At 41.9% G+C, this 16,790-nt stretch overlaps 1 protein-coding gene across 1 annotated transcript in view; it reads left to right on the forward strand.

Moving 5' to 3' along the window:
* The window catches only part of PTPN3 (protein tyrosine phosphatase, non-receptor type 3), a 215,595-nt gene that overhangs the window by 12,575 nt on the left and 186,230 nt on the right, over window positions 1-16,790 (forward strand). The gene's annotated exons all lie outside the window — the stretch shown is intronic.

Below are 16,790 nucleotides of genomic sequence, written 5' to 3' on the forward strand. Positions count from 1 at the left end.
TGAACTCAAATTACGTTACTGGTGGTTTATTAAACTTTCTCTGAAGTTTTTCCACTGTGTTCCCTGTCATGAGTTTGGGACATAACTTTAGTTTATAGGGTCTATAGCAGTAGTTCTCAACCTTTTTTAGACTCAAGGCAGCTCTGGATAGATTTGACACATCCCTCAGAAAAAAAAATCACCTCTTAGTTTTCACTGTCTTTTTAATTGTGGAAAATATAATAGAGTCGTTTTTCTGTTGTAAAGAATGTGCAAAGGTCAAAACTATGGATTCCTATTTGAAATCTTTGGGTTTCTCTTCTGAATCATGTTTGTATACCTAACAGTGCTAACATTATGTGCCACCCTTGAAAAGATCTCAAGGCACCCTGGTCTGTAGAAATAATTTGGGCTATTACCACAGTGAATACATATTTGAGTTTCAGTTTTCACTGTATGTTGAGCCTGTCATTCACTTCAGCACCCTCAACTGCACAGTGTCTTGATGCTGCTTATCCATGTTGGTGATTGCTGCCTACCTAGTTCAGTTTGTTTCCAACTGCTTGAAATTTTTTTTTTTTAAATGGGCAACTTAATGGAAAAATATTTAATGAGCTTGGGGCTGAATTTTTTTTTACCCTTTTCAGTATTAAAATAAAATGGCATGTGAGTTCTTTGTTTATGCTGTGGGATTCAGTATTACTTTGAATGTAAGATGACCCACCAATAATTACATTCTATACATGGAAAATTTGTGAAGTGGTTATAATTTTCCATGTATAGAATCTCATAGCAAGGGGGTTGTCTTAAATTCATCCCCTGTCGCTGCTACAAGAGAAGTGGCAGAAGGGGGGCAGGTGGGCTCCTTGCCCTCTGTCCCTCAACTTGTCCCATGCTACTTCCCTGCAGCCTCTGCTCCCTCTCTTCCCCTTCTTCCTTCCATCCTGCTGTCTGTGGCTTGGGCTGCATTACTTTCTGGGCATGGAGCATATAGATGCTCCGGCCCCTGATAGGTCATGCAGCAGCAATGGCAGCAGCTCCAACCCTGGAATGCTGCTGTGTGGCTGGGCACAGCCTTGAGCTTCTATGTGGTCCATGTTCAGGAGGGAATGGAGCTGGAGCTGTGCCTGATGGCAGCAGATTGGGCAGAGGGGTCCAAGGCAGTAGGGAGCAGGGTGGGGGGCAGGTGGCTGCTGAGGCTGTGAATTTAGCCCCAACCTGGATTTGGGGCCAGAGTCAGAGCTGCAGCAGCAGGCTGCTCCCTGCCCCACCTTCAGCCTTGTACTCAAAGATGAAGGGTTGTCCTCGAGCACAGGCCTGACCTAGCTCCCCGCCAGGAAGAGACTAGTACAGCCCCTAGTCCTAAGCCGGCAGCAGGCATCCCGCCTTCTCCCATGCACAAATCGGGGGGGCGGGGGGGCACATGCTCCCCACGTCTCCCCTGGCGGTGCGTACAGCAGTGGGGAGCTGCCCCCCTTCCCCATCTCCCTGTAACCCCTGAACAAGCTGCCTGCATCTCTGTCCCACTCACAGCAACGTCCCATTCACCACCCTGGCTGGGCAGCTCCTGCCTCACTCCTTCCCTCAGTGTGGGGTGGGGGGGAGCCTTGATCTCTTTCCCCCACACAGACTTACTGGCAGGGAGCTGCTGGCCTGTGTATTGGCTATTGGATTGGTATCAGCCTATATGGCTGGTCAATAATCAGCCATTGGTATTGGCTAAAAAAAAAATCATTATTGGTACACCCCTACAAATGTCATATGAATAAACATGTGGACAGCAAGCAAAATTCATTCCATGTAAACTTTTTTACAACATCTCTGATAACTGCGTTTAAGTCTAAACATTATATATAAACTGGAACCTGTTGCAGATCCCAACACCTAGGCTCCTCAGAATTTTAGAGCTGTGTCTGTATGTGGGCAGCTTGTGTACATGTTCACCGAAAAGAAAATTGTACAGAATTGGAAACTGGAATAGTGTGACTTTCTAAGGCTAGTGAAATGTAGTGAAATGTAGCTTTACATGAAACAATACGAGTTAAAATGTGTGTTCCCTTTAGCACTGCTATATCTACTAGAACTTATTTTTTTAACTTGATTTTGTTATCAGAACTGTTTTCTTACCGTTTTTCATGGATGCTTCTGCATTTGCTGAGGCCACAGCGGTTGAAGAAATATTCCTATGTTTTTATGAATAATGACTCTTGCTTCCCTACATTGCATTCAGCATGCATCCTAAAATGCTGAGCCCTGGCTCTGATGCTATGTGCCTCATTTTTCCTGTCTGTAAAATAGGGGTGCTGCACTTGGTTACTTAGTATAATTATGATTTTCAGTCTTAACAGTTGTGGGAGGTGGGAACGGGAAATGGTTCATCAGAGTTGAAGTATCAGTGACACGTTAGGATTAGAACCTGGGTGCCAGAATCCCAGCCTTGTGGTGAAATCTGCTCCACGGCAGTTGTAGGGTCTCGCTAATCTTGTCCTTTTTATTATTTTGCTTGACTGAATAATGCTAGTCCCTGTTTATTCGTAAAGACAGTAAGAGAAACTGGGTAGTAATGCACACCGCATTTGTACTATGAAAAGAATGTAGCCATCCTGAACTGAACCTCATGCTGTTTCCAGTGAAGCTTTTGGCAAGAAAGAGGAGAAACGTTAAACCAGGTTGTTCCAGTAAAGCATAATGTAAAAATTACATTTTAACCCTTAGACTGTAATTTGTACCTGTCGTCCTTTAAGTCAGTTGGCAGTGTGTATTACAGTGTGGAAACCTGATCTGTGACAATATTGCTTTTTATGGATGACCTTTCATAACCGATAAGTATGTGAAGAAACAGTTTGTTTACGGGTACTTTTGAGCACATGAAAATATTTTTCATATCAGACTGTCCAGTATGTATTCTGGTCAGACTGGTCATTCAGCTGATTTGTTTTTTTTTTTCTAAAGTTGATAGATAAAGCTATGGGTGGTGTTGACTGAGCAGTGCAATTTGGGTTTTTATTTGTCAGTTCATTAGCTTCTTACAAATTTTTGTGTGTTTTGGCACAGTGGAACATGGAAGAGATTCTGAAGTAAGCTGCTGACTGGGCTTACCAAAATGTGTTTCTTTTAGTGAATGCTTGCCCAGACCTAATGACTGCTGTATTTACATATTTTCCCAGTTTTTAGCCTCAGTTATTGTAGCTGGTATTAATTGTATATTAGTAATAACAAGACATGTATATTAGTATAACAAGACATGTTGTTTTCCAAAACAGCGACTGACTTGCTAGCATGCATGTTGAAAAATACATGATGTCTTGAAAAATAAGCTTCACAATCTCTCCTCAAATACATGCACCGTGTCTATCTGTTCTGCTTTTACATTTTAATGTTGTAAGTTTTCTTCTGTCCTTCTCTTCTCTTTGGCTAAAACTAGAATGTTGATAATTAAACTTCTGTTAATTAGCATGACCTTAATTGGTTCTAAAGTTGATCATATACAAATTATTATGGGCTTGCTTTTCATTCATCACAACACAGTTTCATGAAATATAGAGTTCATGGCCCCTTTTTAATACCAGTTTCATCATTGCATTAAAATTTATAATAGTGGCCAGTAGTTTCCAAGCCTGTTGTTAGTTTTTGCCTTTGTAAAGTTCAGTGAATTTCTGTGGAATTTCATTTGATATAATTTAAAGCAATAGGGTCAGTTTACATTAAAGAATGCAAGATTACTGGGAACTTGTTGGGAATATATTGTAAGGTGCTTAAGAGAGCGCCTTACAAAGCCTTCATAGTTTTCTAGTATGAGTTTTCACTATTAGGACAAAAGTTACTATTTTTTTTAAATGTAATAACTGTGGAGAACCTTAATATTTACTTTGAAGTAGTATTTGTAATACAAATTCTGTTTAAGGACTTGAGACCTCAGCACATCTTTGACTTTTCTTTTTCCTCCAATTATCAATGATGCTAACTTAACTACATTCAATGGAGGGGATGACACTTTAAAAAAATTCTCTGCATTTTTCTAGCTGCAGTTCATGCAACACAAAAGAAACAGGGGAAACGCTGTCATTAAGAAATAAATCCAAGTATTAGATCTTGTAGGTTTTCTTTTGTGGGAGTCAGTTGTGTTTATTTTATGCCATGGTTTTGTTTAAAGCTGAAGTAAGTTATAAAGGAAGCCATAGAGTTCCTGAATTCCTCAATTCATACAGTACAGGAAACAGGGCAACTGGCCATTACTGTAGTGAGCATACTGTTTTAAATGTGATTTAAAAGAGGTATTAAAAATAAGGCAGATAATCATGTAAATGTCTTAAACTGGTTTTGCAAGTGATGGTAAAAACAAAAAAGCCTCCAAGTTGAATATATGAACTGCTATATTTCATTCTCTTTTAATTCTCTGTTTTTTAGTTCACGATATTTGGGTTCCTGGGTGGATGAATAGTATGTGGATTTCTTTTTCTTGCTTTCATCATTCAACAGGTAGCATTTCTGGCTCAGTACTAATCCTGCTGACTCTCAGAAGTACATTTAACTTCCTCAGGCTATGAGCAGACATGACTTTTCTCTGGGAATCATACAAATGTACACATTCATTGCATTGCTTTAAGTCTGTCTCTCTAGCAGTGGTTTTCAGCCTTCTTAAACTCAAGGAATCCCTCGGAAAAATGCTAGCTTCTTGTTCTCAGTCTCTTTTTTCAGTGCAGAAAAAAACTAGAGCAATTCTGCTGCTGCAGAGACTTCAGAAAGATCGCAAGTCAGAATATTTTTACGAGGGCTGTGCAGAGCTTCAGTCCCTGATTTGATTTGGCAGAGGTTTGGCTCGATTTTTGGTGGCTGAATCTCCAAATCTGAATTGAATTGGAGGATCCTTTAATCTCTCCAAATTGAATTGGACCCTCCAAATTGATTCGGAGAGTTTCAGAAAGATTTGGACATAGACATAGCTGTAAACGTTTTTTTCTACATACCTCTAGGTAGTAGGGGGCTCATGAATGCTGAGCAGCTGGGGCGCATGGAGTGTCCCTCAGAAGCATGGGGAGCTCCCCAGCATGCTTGGCAGCAGACCTGGAAGTGGACCACAAGTGCCACCCCAGCTCGGTGACTTGTGCCTCTTGGGTTGGGTCCACTTTGGGGTTTGCTACGGAGCACGTGGAGAGGCCCCCTGCACTTCTGTGGGACGCTCCATCTGCCCCAGCATCGCAGTGTTCACAAGCTGCGCTGGTACCTCGAGGTATGTAGAAAAAATATTTAAAGCCGTGCCTGTGTCCGAATTGCTGATTCTCTGAATTGGGGACAGTGATCCAAATCAACAAATTGTATCACTGTCCCTGATTTAGACTTAATCTGAATCGAATAGGGCTTGCTTTGCACACCCCTAGTTTTTATTATTATGGATTCCTGTTCAAAGTATCTGGGTGTTGCCTGTGAATCAATGTGTATACCTAACAATGCCAACATTGTGTTACACCCCACAATGCCTTGGACCTTAAGGCACCCCAGCGTGCCATGGCACCGTGGTTGAGTATTGCTGCTCTAAAAGATGCCAGATAAAATGTATTAATGTTTTTTCCTGGGACATTCTGTTGTATAGCTATATAACTATTGTGATTCATTTCAAGGATGGGCCTGTTGGCCTGCATGGGCCTACATGTGCTCTCACTGGCTGCCTATAGGGAAAGGAGCAGCAGTTGAGCTTGGTAGAATGACATGGCATTGACTGAGCTGCTTCTGTTTTGATGCGAGTGAAGCCCTGGGACACCTGGGCCCAAGTCAAATGAGATGCCAGTTTTCAGCTGCACAACCTAAACAGACTAAATAGTTGGTAATGGTGGATGACTGAAGAGTTAAGGTCTTAATCCTGAAGTTACTTAAATGCCTAAATTAACTCTATATGTGTGACTAGTTTCATTGAAGTCTATGGGACTAGATTTTATGAATGCTGAAGCCATCCAGGATCACTATGATGGCTTATTTGACCTAAATGCATGGACTATATGGAGGTTAAGGCATATCTTTTAGAAAGAGACCTTATCTTAAGGTTCCAAGCAATGATTAGTCCTCTGATTCCCCTGATAAGTTGTTCCAATATTTATAGACCCTTACTGTTGAATGTGTGTAGTTTAACTTCCAGCCATTCTACCATGCTATTTTTGGAAGAGCTCTCCCACTATCGGATCCCTTTCCATGTGGAAGTACTTGTATGCAGTTGTCAAGTTACCTTTGAGATGTATCTGTTGCTTATCTTCTTATTTTGCAGAATAAGTACCCCACACTTAAGGGTTAAATGGGCCTCGCAATGTAGGGGCCAGTGTAACAAACTGAGAACTGGCCACAGTCTACCGAGTATTGGTAACCCATTAAAGTAATCAGGATGTTATTCTCTAATTCCTTGCCTACAGTGCTTCCTCTTTCTATCCCAGAGTTGCGCTGAGAAGTGTTTCTTACTGTCTCCCAGAAATAAGGCAGTGTAACTATCTTAGAGCAGTCTGTTCACGTGCCAAGAATTGTACCTGGGAGGTGATTCTAAGGATGTGTGATGAGGTGGTGATTCTGAGGATGTGTGTTGCTGTAATCTAGTAGGGTAGGTAAAATAAGTGTTGTCGGCAGGATTTGGCACACCCTGAATGGGAATGAATGGATTGGGGTTGGGCTTCTTGGCAGCAGTTCCACATGTGGCCCAGAGGAGAGGTAGTAGGACCGTTGTATAATTTGATACTTTCCTTTCCTGCCTCCAGGCTTTGTCTTAGCCTGTTTTGCCACAGCACTGCACTGAGACCTCACATTGATGTATTGCTTGAAGAACACAATCTACTACCAGTTTTTAAGATAACTTGACTGAAGGATCCTTATTTATCTTAATTTAGTTTTTAGGAATTTACAGTATCTTCTTTAGTTCCCTTCCATCTGCTACTATAACTTTGTAATTAAGGAATGAGCAACTGGTTAATCAGTCTTGGGTGGAGACAGACATCAATGAGTTCACTGCCCTCTCTTAAAAGGGTCTGTATTGGTCCATGGTTGTGACTCTTTTGGGGTGTCCCATGTTGCTCCAATTACTTCCCTGTGCCCCTTGCATATGTATGCTATATCTTATATAAACGTCCCTTTTGAGAACTCCTGTGTTATAGGAACTGTTGTAACAAGTGGAGCTCCCAGAGGGCTGGTCTACTCATTGGGCCGTACACTTGTCTAGGGCTAACCACTCTTGTGCCACGCCTTTAATGAAACCAATTGGAAATTATTAACAAGGTGGGAGGCTGCCCATTTAATTGCCCTGATGCCGAGGGTTTATGCATGGCTTTGAACCTTCCCTTAGACAGTGTCCTGTTCCTTCACAGCTGGCATCCATGGCCTAACACCCAGCCTAAATGTACTTGGCCTATCACCTGGCCTATAATACCATACCATCACGTTGGGACTCCTACTCTTGTGTCCTCACATTGGGACTCTCAATCATACAACCCCCACCGGGGTCTTTGATTTGTCCTCACTGAGGGCTCCCAGCCTCTCCCTTTCTCTCGGGGTCCCTACCCTGCTCTGAACTCTCTTGGTCCCCTCACTGGGGCCTCATTCCATGCCCGACACTGGCTTTAATCCCCCTGCCCCTGGAGCCTCACACCCAGCTCCTTCTTGGGGCTCAGAATCCCACCCTCTGGAGTCTCACACCCAGCTCCTTCAGGAGCCTCAGGCTTCACTGTGGACCTGGGCCCTGTCTCACTCCCCTTCTTATGGCCTGGACCCTGCCTCACAGTAAACCTGAGCCCTTTGCTTTTTTGGGGGGGTGTGCTTTGCTAGCCTTTCCCCTCCATGGGGTAACCTGCAAGGCAGTGGGGGCTGAGGTTTTCTGTCACTCCATGCTCACCCTTCACTAGGGAAGCACAGGTGTGGCATTTTCTGGAAGCAGCCCCAGCAGGGTGTAGTTTTAGGTCATGCCCCAGGAGCCTCCTCCATCCCCATAATTCCTACTCTGTACCTCCAAGATGTTGTGTGAACAGCAGCTCCAGCTGGGTGATGTTCTCACGTAGGCTGCTTGCAGCAAACTGCTGGCTCCACTGCTCAGGGCCTGTTCTTATAATAAACACCTGTGCCCTCATCCCAACTGGGCAACCTCCTGTTAGCCGTGTGACTCCTGATTGGGAGTGCAGCCACCTGCAGGCTGCTCTGCTGCTTGCCTACACCCCTCTGAGTGACAGGCACAAGCTGGTTTTGACAGTGTTTATATTACAGAATTCCTAGAAATAATAGGATTACTACTTTATTCCTTCAACTGTTCAGTCCTATGCAAGTTGAATAGTGTTCTGTTGCTTATCTTTCTATTTTGCAAAATAGGCACCCCACACTTAAGGGTTAAATAGACCTCACAAAAACAGTTGTGAGCTTTAAACATGCCAGCTTTAAGTGTAGCTGTATCTCTTCATATGAACATCCGGCTATTCAAGCATTATGTGAGTCTTATAGTTTCATAGTTAGTAGGTTCGGAAGGGACCTGAGCAGATCATCAAGTCCAACCCCTTGCCATGGCAGAAAAGAGTGCTGGGGTCAAACGATCCCAGCAAGGTGATTGTCTAGCCTTGTCTTAAAGACCCTCAACGTAGGAGCCAGCACCATTTCACTTGGAAGTTGGTTCCAGATCCTAGCCGCCCTGACAGTGAAGTAGCGCCTCCTGATATCTAATCTGAATTTACCCTCTGCCAGCTTGTGACACTCCTAGTTACTCCTGGTAGTGATCGAGGAAACGGACTCCCCCAATGCCTGCTGATCCCCCCTGACTAGTTTGTAACAGGCCACTAGATCCCCCCTCAGCCTTCTCTTATGGAGGCTGAACAGGTTCAGGTCCTGTAACCTGTCCTCGTAGGGCTTGCCCTGCTGCCCCCTGATCATGCGAGTGGCCCTCCTCTGGACCCTCTCCATGCTGTTGACATCCCTCTTGAAGTGTGGCGCCCAGAACTGGATGCAGTACTCCAGCTGCAGCCTGACCAGTGCTGCATAGAGGGGGAATATCACCTCCCTGGATCTGCTTGAGATGCATTTGCTCAGCTTAACATTTTAAAAAAAAACCCCTATAATCACTTCCACATTATACATACTGTAATTAATAAACATTCACAAATAACATTTCAGGCACGGTTTAGTTAGCATGACTTAAATGACTTGTAATTCATCAAATAATCTTTGAGTCCTTTCATATTCCTGCTTTCTAAACCAGTCTGTCTCTGTCCTGTAGCTTGAATGTGCTTTTTTTTCTTCTTTTTTGATCCTAGATTTATTAATTATTTTAACTAGGAAATTTACAATCCTCCTTAAAAGATCACAATGCATCCTCATTTTTCTATCCCACCTATCCTTGCTTCCTCTCAAGTTTTAAAAACAAGGACCCTTGGCAGACATTAATTAGTCATCTGATTGGGATGTGACAGTTTTTATCTTGGATCTCCAAAATTATGTATCCTGCCATATACATCTAGCATGGCAGGAGGCATGATTTTTGGAACTTCGGAAAAATTCATCACATTCCAGCCGTGTGCCTGCATGGCTAGCTGGGCATCAGCACTGGTCCCTGATGGCATGTTTCCCATGGTGCCCTTTTAAGTTGCTGGCATGTGGGGAGCTGAAATCTGTGCAGTGTAGCACTGTAGTGGGTTGCAGCTTTAGGTACCAGCCCATGGGGAGCCTATCAGCTGATGAACTCTCTGCATGGGCACCTAAATTTGTGTGGTGCACCTGGATACAGAGCTACGCTGCAAGGCTTTCAGTTTGCAGAAGGCCCAGCAACTGTTGTATTCCCCACAGATTGATGCCTAAAGCTGCTGTGCAGCCTGATGACAAACATGTCACACCTCAAAATTAAGGTGTGATGCAAACCAGCCACAAAGATGGTTCCATGTTAAGTGGACAACACTTAACTGTGGAACATTTTTGTGGTTGGTTTGCCATTTTATTGTGCTGTAAATAGGCTGAATGTGTGGCATGTTACAGTTTACCATGGATTAATGTAATGTCTTTGAGTCTTAACAGACTACTTCTGTGTCTTTATACTTTTCATGTTTTAGATGCAGGATTGCTGTTTCTGGATAACCAATAGAGAAAAAACCTATATTACCAGTTGACATTTCTCTCAAACTATGCACAGAACTAAAATTTGACTTGAATCTGATCTTCCTTGCTAGAAGAAAACATGTCTTTAATAATCAGGGTAGGTACTGGAAGAGGGTCTGCTCTTCCATCCACATACATCCTTGCAAATCCCAATGCTGCAGTGGGCCAGTGTCAGCATAATTCTGTAATCATCCAGAAGATAGCCAAGCTTTTTGAGACTTAAGGATACTTGTATCTTCAGGCATACAGAACAATTTAATGGACAACTTTGATGGATCCCTGTGGTGTTTGAGTGAACTCTGACTTCAGTTTTTGGGTATAGCAAGCTTTAATGCAGTATCAAAAGGAAGTGCAGATCAGACTTGCAAGTTTCAGTGATACTTAATGAGGTAGGAATTTTTAGGCAGTTTGAACTGCCTGGCTTTTTATCACTCTGGATTTCATGATTACAATTTGGCTTTCTTCTTTGGGGCAGCAAATAATTATTTCAAAATAGGCATGTGCTTTATATCAGTGTCTGGGAGGAGAAGCAGTGATTATATTTTTCGAGGCCAGTTTGTTTGCTTGTTTAGGCTCTAATTGTATACCAGTTTGCTTTATGAAAGAATATTTGAAATGACTTTTGCTTTCTTAATGGAGCTTTAATTTTCTGCAAATTGGCGTACATAAAATTATCCCCATTTCAATGTACATTTTAAATAAGCAAATAGGCATCTTGTTAAATCTAATGTCATGTATTAAATCTACCCTGAAGGCCAATTTTTGAATGAACTGTAGCATAATGAACTGTGAGAGGAAGAGGAGGTATAATTAAATTTTATTGTATTTCAGAAAAGATGAAAAGGCTAGCATTCTATGCTGCAAATTATTCAACATCCAAATACTTAGTAAAGCCAGTGCAAGTATATATATTTTTATGCTGCTCAGATAGGAGTAATTCCTTAAGGTATGAAGCTGATATATAGCACTGAATATTAAAGTTTTAGTTTTAAGTTCTTTGCTTACCTATTAAATATTCTGTACATCTAGGATATTGCATATCATGTAATCATTTGAAATAAAATTCACCAAATTTTGCTAGTTGGGTGTTAAAAGAGTAGCTGAACCAATTCATTTTACATGTTCTGGTGACTCCTGGTTATTTCCTTGTTGACTTGACACGTCCCAGATCAGTGCTCAGGGTCTCAATATTGTGCTGTTAGGCGGGAGCATGTGACACACGCTTACACGGCTGTGTGTTGCTACTAGTGGGTGTTTGGGATAACTTGGTGCTTGGGGTCACTTGATCAGAGGCGAGAGACAGAGGAGGAAGCTTGGGAGGAGCAGCGGTGCACTGGGGAGAGAAAGGTAAGAGGTGCAGCAGAGGATCTGGGAGCTGAGACAGATACGGGTGCACCAATAGAGATTTTTGGGGCCAATACTGATAGCTGAGTTTTAAGGAGGCATATTGGTTGATATCTACCCAATTTCTGATACCAGCTTGGCAGCTTGGAGAGCTGCATGCAGCTGGTAATTCTGTTGTGGTGGAAGGAGAGGGGGTGGAGGGAAGGTGCGTTGCGGGGGTGGTCAGATCAAGGTCCCTGAAGTGAGGAAGGAGTGGGGCTGGGCTGCTGCTCAGTGGGGGTGGAATGGGCAAAAGACGGAGCTGTGACTTGTCGGCAGGGGGGAGGGGAAGAGGCAGAGGCAGCTCCTACCACTGCACACCGCTTGTCCAGGAGCTGCTGGTTTGGCGCTTGCCCAGTGGCTCCCGCTGCTTGTCCTGGAGGGCATGGGGGCGGGGCATGTGCCCCCCGATCTAGGTGGGGTGGGGCAGGGCAGGCATGGGGCTCTTCTTAGCCTGCTCCACTCTACCCCACCCAGATCCGGGGAACACGTTTTCCCCCCCCACCATTCCTTCCTGCACTAGAGGCAGGAGCAGTGGTGGGTGTTGTTGGATGAGTGGGTGAGCACTGGACCAGTGGCTCCCAGAAATGCAGCACTCAGTGGCAGGAGCTGCCTCCACCATCCCCCCGCCCACAATTCCCCCAGGACGAGCTGTGGCTCCGCCCCGTACCTGACCAGCCCTGGCTGGGCAGCACTTGCCCCAGCCCCACTCCTCCCTTACTGTGAGGGCCTTTATCTGCACCCCCCCCATGCCCCTTCAATCTGCTCCCCCTCTACCATCTTCCCCCCTCCCTTTCTACCACACCAGACTTACCAGCTGCACACAGCTTTCCAAGCTGCTGGGCTGTGCTCCTTGCTGCTTAAGTGCTGCACCGCGGCTGTACGCACGCACAAGCATTTATCAGTCAAATTATTGGCCACATAAGGGCAATTTCCAATGTGATCAATTTTCTTTATATCTGTGTTGATCCGATATCGGACCAATGTATCTGTGCACTTCTACATTATAGGCACATAGCCCCCTGGCTTTGAGCCAGCTCTGGTGACTTTTAGGCTGGATGTTGCTGAACACTCTTCTGTTCCATTTGCTGTTTCTGTCTGTTACAGTAAGCCTCCAGGAGCCTTTCTTGACAAGGGCAGCATGTAGGTCTAACAAAGTTTAAAGGAGGTACTGGGGAAAATCTGGCAGGTATCCTGTAAATACAGCCCAGTTTAGGAGAAAACGAGTGTACGCTGTTCATGGAGTAGAAACCTCTGTTGCAGTAGTTTATTAAAGTGGTAATAACAAGCAACTTAAACTGCCTACACTGGCAAAATGGCACTAAATATTTTAATAATGGTATGAAAAATTACTTTTTACAATTGCAGGTTCTAGAACAGATAAAAGATGATCTTGATTTGAAGTAACACACAAGAAAGCTGGTTCAAGAAGTGGGTATGGGTAAAATGTGGAATTGTTCATGAAGAATAGGTACTAGGAAGTAGCTCCTTGATTCTGTAAAAATAGAGAATTAAAAAAATCCAGATATTCGTACAGGAAAATAAATTAACGTCTTCTGACTCAGTCCAATATCATCACAGTGTAATTGTTACAGAAGACACGATAACCAAACATGTTCAAGTATAAGAAGTGTATTTAATGCTTTTGACATACATTAATTCTGTAGTGGAGCTGCATTAATTAGAGCTAAGATTATTGCATATTATTGTTACAGGACACATGCATTTTAAAATTTATAATGTGAAAATAAATATTTCACGTTAAAATTGTACTAAAAGTTTTTGGGGGTTTGAACTACTTCATGTCGGGATAATTACCATGTCCTTGAAGTTGCTAAACATTGCAGTGATTGGTACATGTTCAAATTTAACTACTTTAAAAAGTGTGACTAGAAATTATAGGCATGCTCCAGCCCACAAGTAAAGAGATGATGCTGGATTTTGCCTGTAATTATAGGCCCTGGTTAGCCTGGGCTGTGGAGAGACAAGTCCTCAGAACTCTCTCATATCATCTGGGTCCTCTCTTTCTGAGCACAGGAAGAGTTTGTGCTAGAACTCCACATCAGGATCCTTGTCCTTCTTCAGAGCCATTTAATAACTTCCTCTGAACCATTTGCACCTAGGATGCTATATTTGATCTAATCCATGATGGTGTTTCAGCAATTGATTCCTATTTGATAAAAATCAAAATGCATGTTGAATTTAAGGCAAGCCTGATTTTAAACAATTCTTTATTTTTGTGGAAGAATGAGGTAATCCAGGTGAAGCGGTGAGTTGTCAGTGTAATCTGTCATTGGGAAAGGAGTGGCATTCTGTTCTTGTGAAAAGGACAGATTTCATGGAACTAATTTGGCTGACTCATGTGACGTGGTATGTGGTTACAAAATTCAAGGGCTTTGAAGTCCTTGGTTTATGTGGTCTGTGCAAGCTTGCCATCTCACTAAAGCATTAGTGCTTGAACTTCCCAATTCCTGTTTTTTGGCACACTCAGCGTAGAACCTTAGTATACCAACAAATATAATTCTAATGTGATCAGTATTTTAACTGTCTGAGTACATCACTACATTTTGCAGTATAGATTACCAATGAAGAGTATAGGTTACCAATTAAGTGTTTGAGGTTCCTGGAGACTTTTCACAAAGACTTGGAGAACTGTAATTAATAGGTTTGTGCGACAGAAAAAGTTAGGTCATGTTTACTTGTGAAGGCACTAGATGCTCAGCAGTCATAGGATGCGTTAATATTCTCTTTGCCCTTCAGAAGTCTACCTAGATTATAGAAAACTGAGTACTGGCATTTCACTGACATCTTAAAGGAATGTCAGTTCTGTTACCATCTTTTACACTTTGCCTTCTGTGACAGTATTCTGTAGAATTTGGCCTTAGGCTCAGAGAGCAAATTGCAGTTCATTGGCTTGGTGAAAAGGTAGTCCAGATATAGAAGAGTGGAGAAGAGATGTACAATTGTCACTTCGAAAAAGCCCTGGGGGTTCTTTCCTAGATGGCAAGATGAACTAGTAAAATTGCCTGTCATCTATATTGGGGCATCTGTATAACTTATTAGAAATTTAGGAAGAGGGGTCTATTGTGAGATTAGATTGGGACTATATATGTTGTTATGTACTATTAGTTGTAGTAACACTAACACGTACAGTATTTTATACTTTGCCTTTTGTAAAACAAAACAACATCAGTCCAATAAATTGCCGTACACTCCTTGTGTTTTTAAAGTGTGTATATGCCTATGCAGTGTGTGTGTGTTACCTAATTTTAATGAAATGCTGTTCTACTGCCTCTAATGGGAAGTATTTATAAAGAAGAATTCCAAGTATAAGTTTGTGCAAATTCTAAGCCTCTAAAAATCTGGTTGTTCATTGTTAGTAGAGAATTTTAAGAATTTGGTGTCTGAATTCTCCAAGGATTTAGTTTTTCCCTGAGCATACTCCACTTCAGGAATGTAAGCGCTGAGCAGGTTCATACTTTCCCATTTATTTTTTGAAGCAGCTGGGAGTCTGCTTTGGCATAAAGTACCAGAGCTAAGAGCAGCAGGCATTCTTCCAGCTTTGAATCAAGCTAATATAATGTTTCTTCCTCATCTAGTGGCTAGACCTGGGTAGGTAACAGCCTCCTACTGCTACCAATTAATTAGCTTAAAAGACAGGGATGTTTGTTTTGTAACAAAGATCTGATGAGGCTTATGGGAAGGAGGTGATCTTCATGATGGAATCCATGTTTTGTTACCTTATGAAAAATAACTGATTAAACATTAAAAGAAAGTTAAGGTTGCAAAGTCCAGCACTAAAAAAGTAGGAAAGGCTAATCTTAATTATCCTTCCCATTGAATGGCATGCTGTATGAAACAGCTTGTAATTGCATGATTTCACAATTATTTTTTTACTTAGTGCACAGCATAGGTGATGCTCGATGAATATGAAGCACCTTTAATGTATGAAACATTAATTGCATATCAAAAGAGAGATTTTGAAGCACTGGGTTAGTAATAGTTTGTGGCAGTAATTCTTTTATGGTGCACCTTAAAAAAAATCTCTCTTTTTAGCAGAAAAATAGAAGATGATTCATTTTTGTATTTGTTCCGTGATGGAGAAGACTATAAGATGGGGGGAGGGGGAACAGCATGCTGGGTAAGGAATTGAACCTGAACAATTTATTACAGATTCTGATTTTTCAATATACATAAAGATGTCTATCAATTGGCCAATAAACAAAAACTATTTAAGGCTGACGTTGCATATCTTTGACATGACATTGAATGTTTCTGTTGTGAAGGAGTGTATCGTATGTTTTATAGAGACTGTAATGCCAAGATAGCTCATTACACTACTTCTGTAAAATCCCACTCTGAAGCAAGTTTGCATCTCAGCCTTGCTTCATTTCTTTCTCTGTTACATTTTACTGTCTGTACATAAATTATTTTTTGGTATCAGTTTATTGGTGAATTCATGGAACGCTGGGATGCAAGAAGTGATCTCTCTGGGGGAGATCATACAGTGTTCTGTTTGCTGAGTAAAATGCTGAATTACTTTGCAGCATGACTTTGAATTAATTTTCATTTGCCTGTTGATAATATCTGCCCTAATACATTTGAAATGCCAGTTATACCAAAATTGCACAGGAAACACTAGTCAATAGGTAAGCGTGTGCCAGTTCAAATATCTGTTGAGAGGATGCTACAGAATAAAGTTTTATGTTTTCAATCATCTTTATTTAAAAACAAACAAACAAAAACACAACTAAATTTTGGATTAGGATTGGAAAACAGGAGAACCCTAGAATCTTTACATGCCATATCTTAATTATTCTGGCCAGGGGTCTGTTGAGGATTCAAGTTGTACAGGTCTTATTGTAAACATCTTCTAATAAATTTACAAAGATTGGTATTTAACTTGGTACTTCAGTTGCCAGCCCAGATTCAATGTGCTAGAAAGCCTAGTTCAGTCATTTTCAACCTTTTTTTAGACTTGAAGCACCCTTCATTTGATTCTAGACATGCTTCAGATAATGACAGCTTATTTTTCACTGATTTTTTTTTGACTATAGAAAAATAATAGATCATTTTTTTTGGTGCAAATAACTCAGAGACCACAATAGGTCAGAATGTATTTAACACTAAATTCCTATTTGGAATCTCTCGGTTTCTTTTGTTAATAACATTTGCATGCCTAACAGTGCTAACGTTGTGGCACCCTGAAGCAACCTGGAAACGATTGCCAGGTACCCCCTCCTCCTCCCCTTCCCCCCCCCCATGCTATGGCATTCTGATTGAGAATCATTTGCCTAATTAGTGAACTGTTTTCTTGATGAGAAGTGTACTTC

The sequence above is a fragment of the Crocodylus porosus genome, unplaced genomic scaffold (genome assembly GCF_001723895.1).
Source record: "Crocodylus porosus isolate Cpor-Errol unplaced genomic scaffold, CroPor_comp1, whole genome shotgun sequence".
Taxonomy (NCBI): domain Eukaryota; kingdom Metazoa; phylum Chordata; order Crocodylia; family Crocodylidae; genus Crocodylus; species Crocodylus porosus.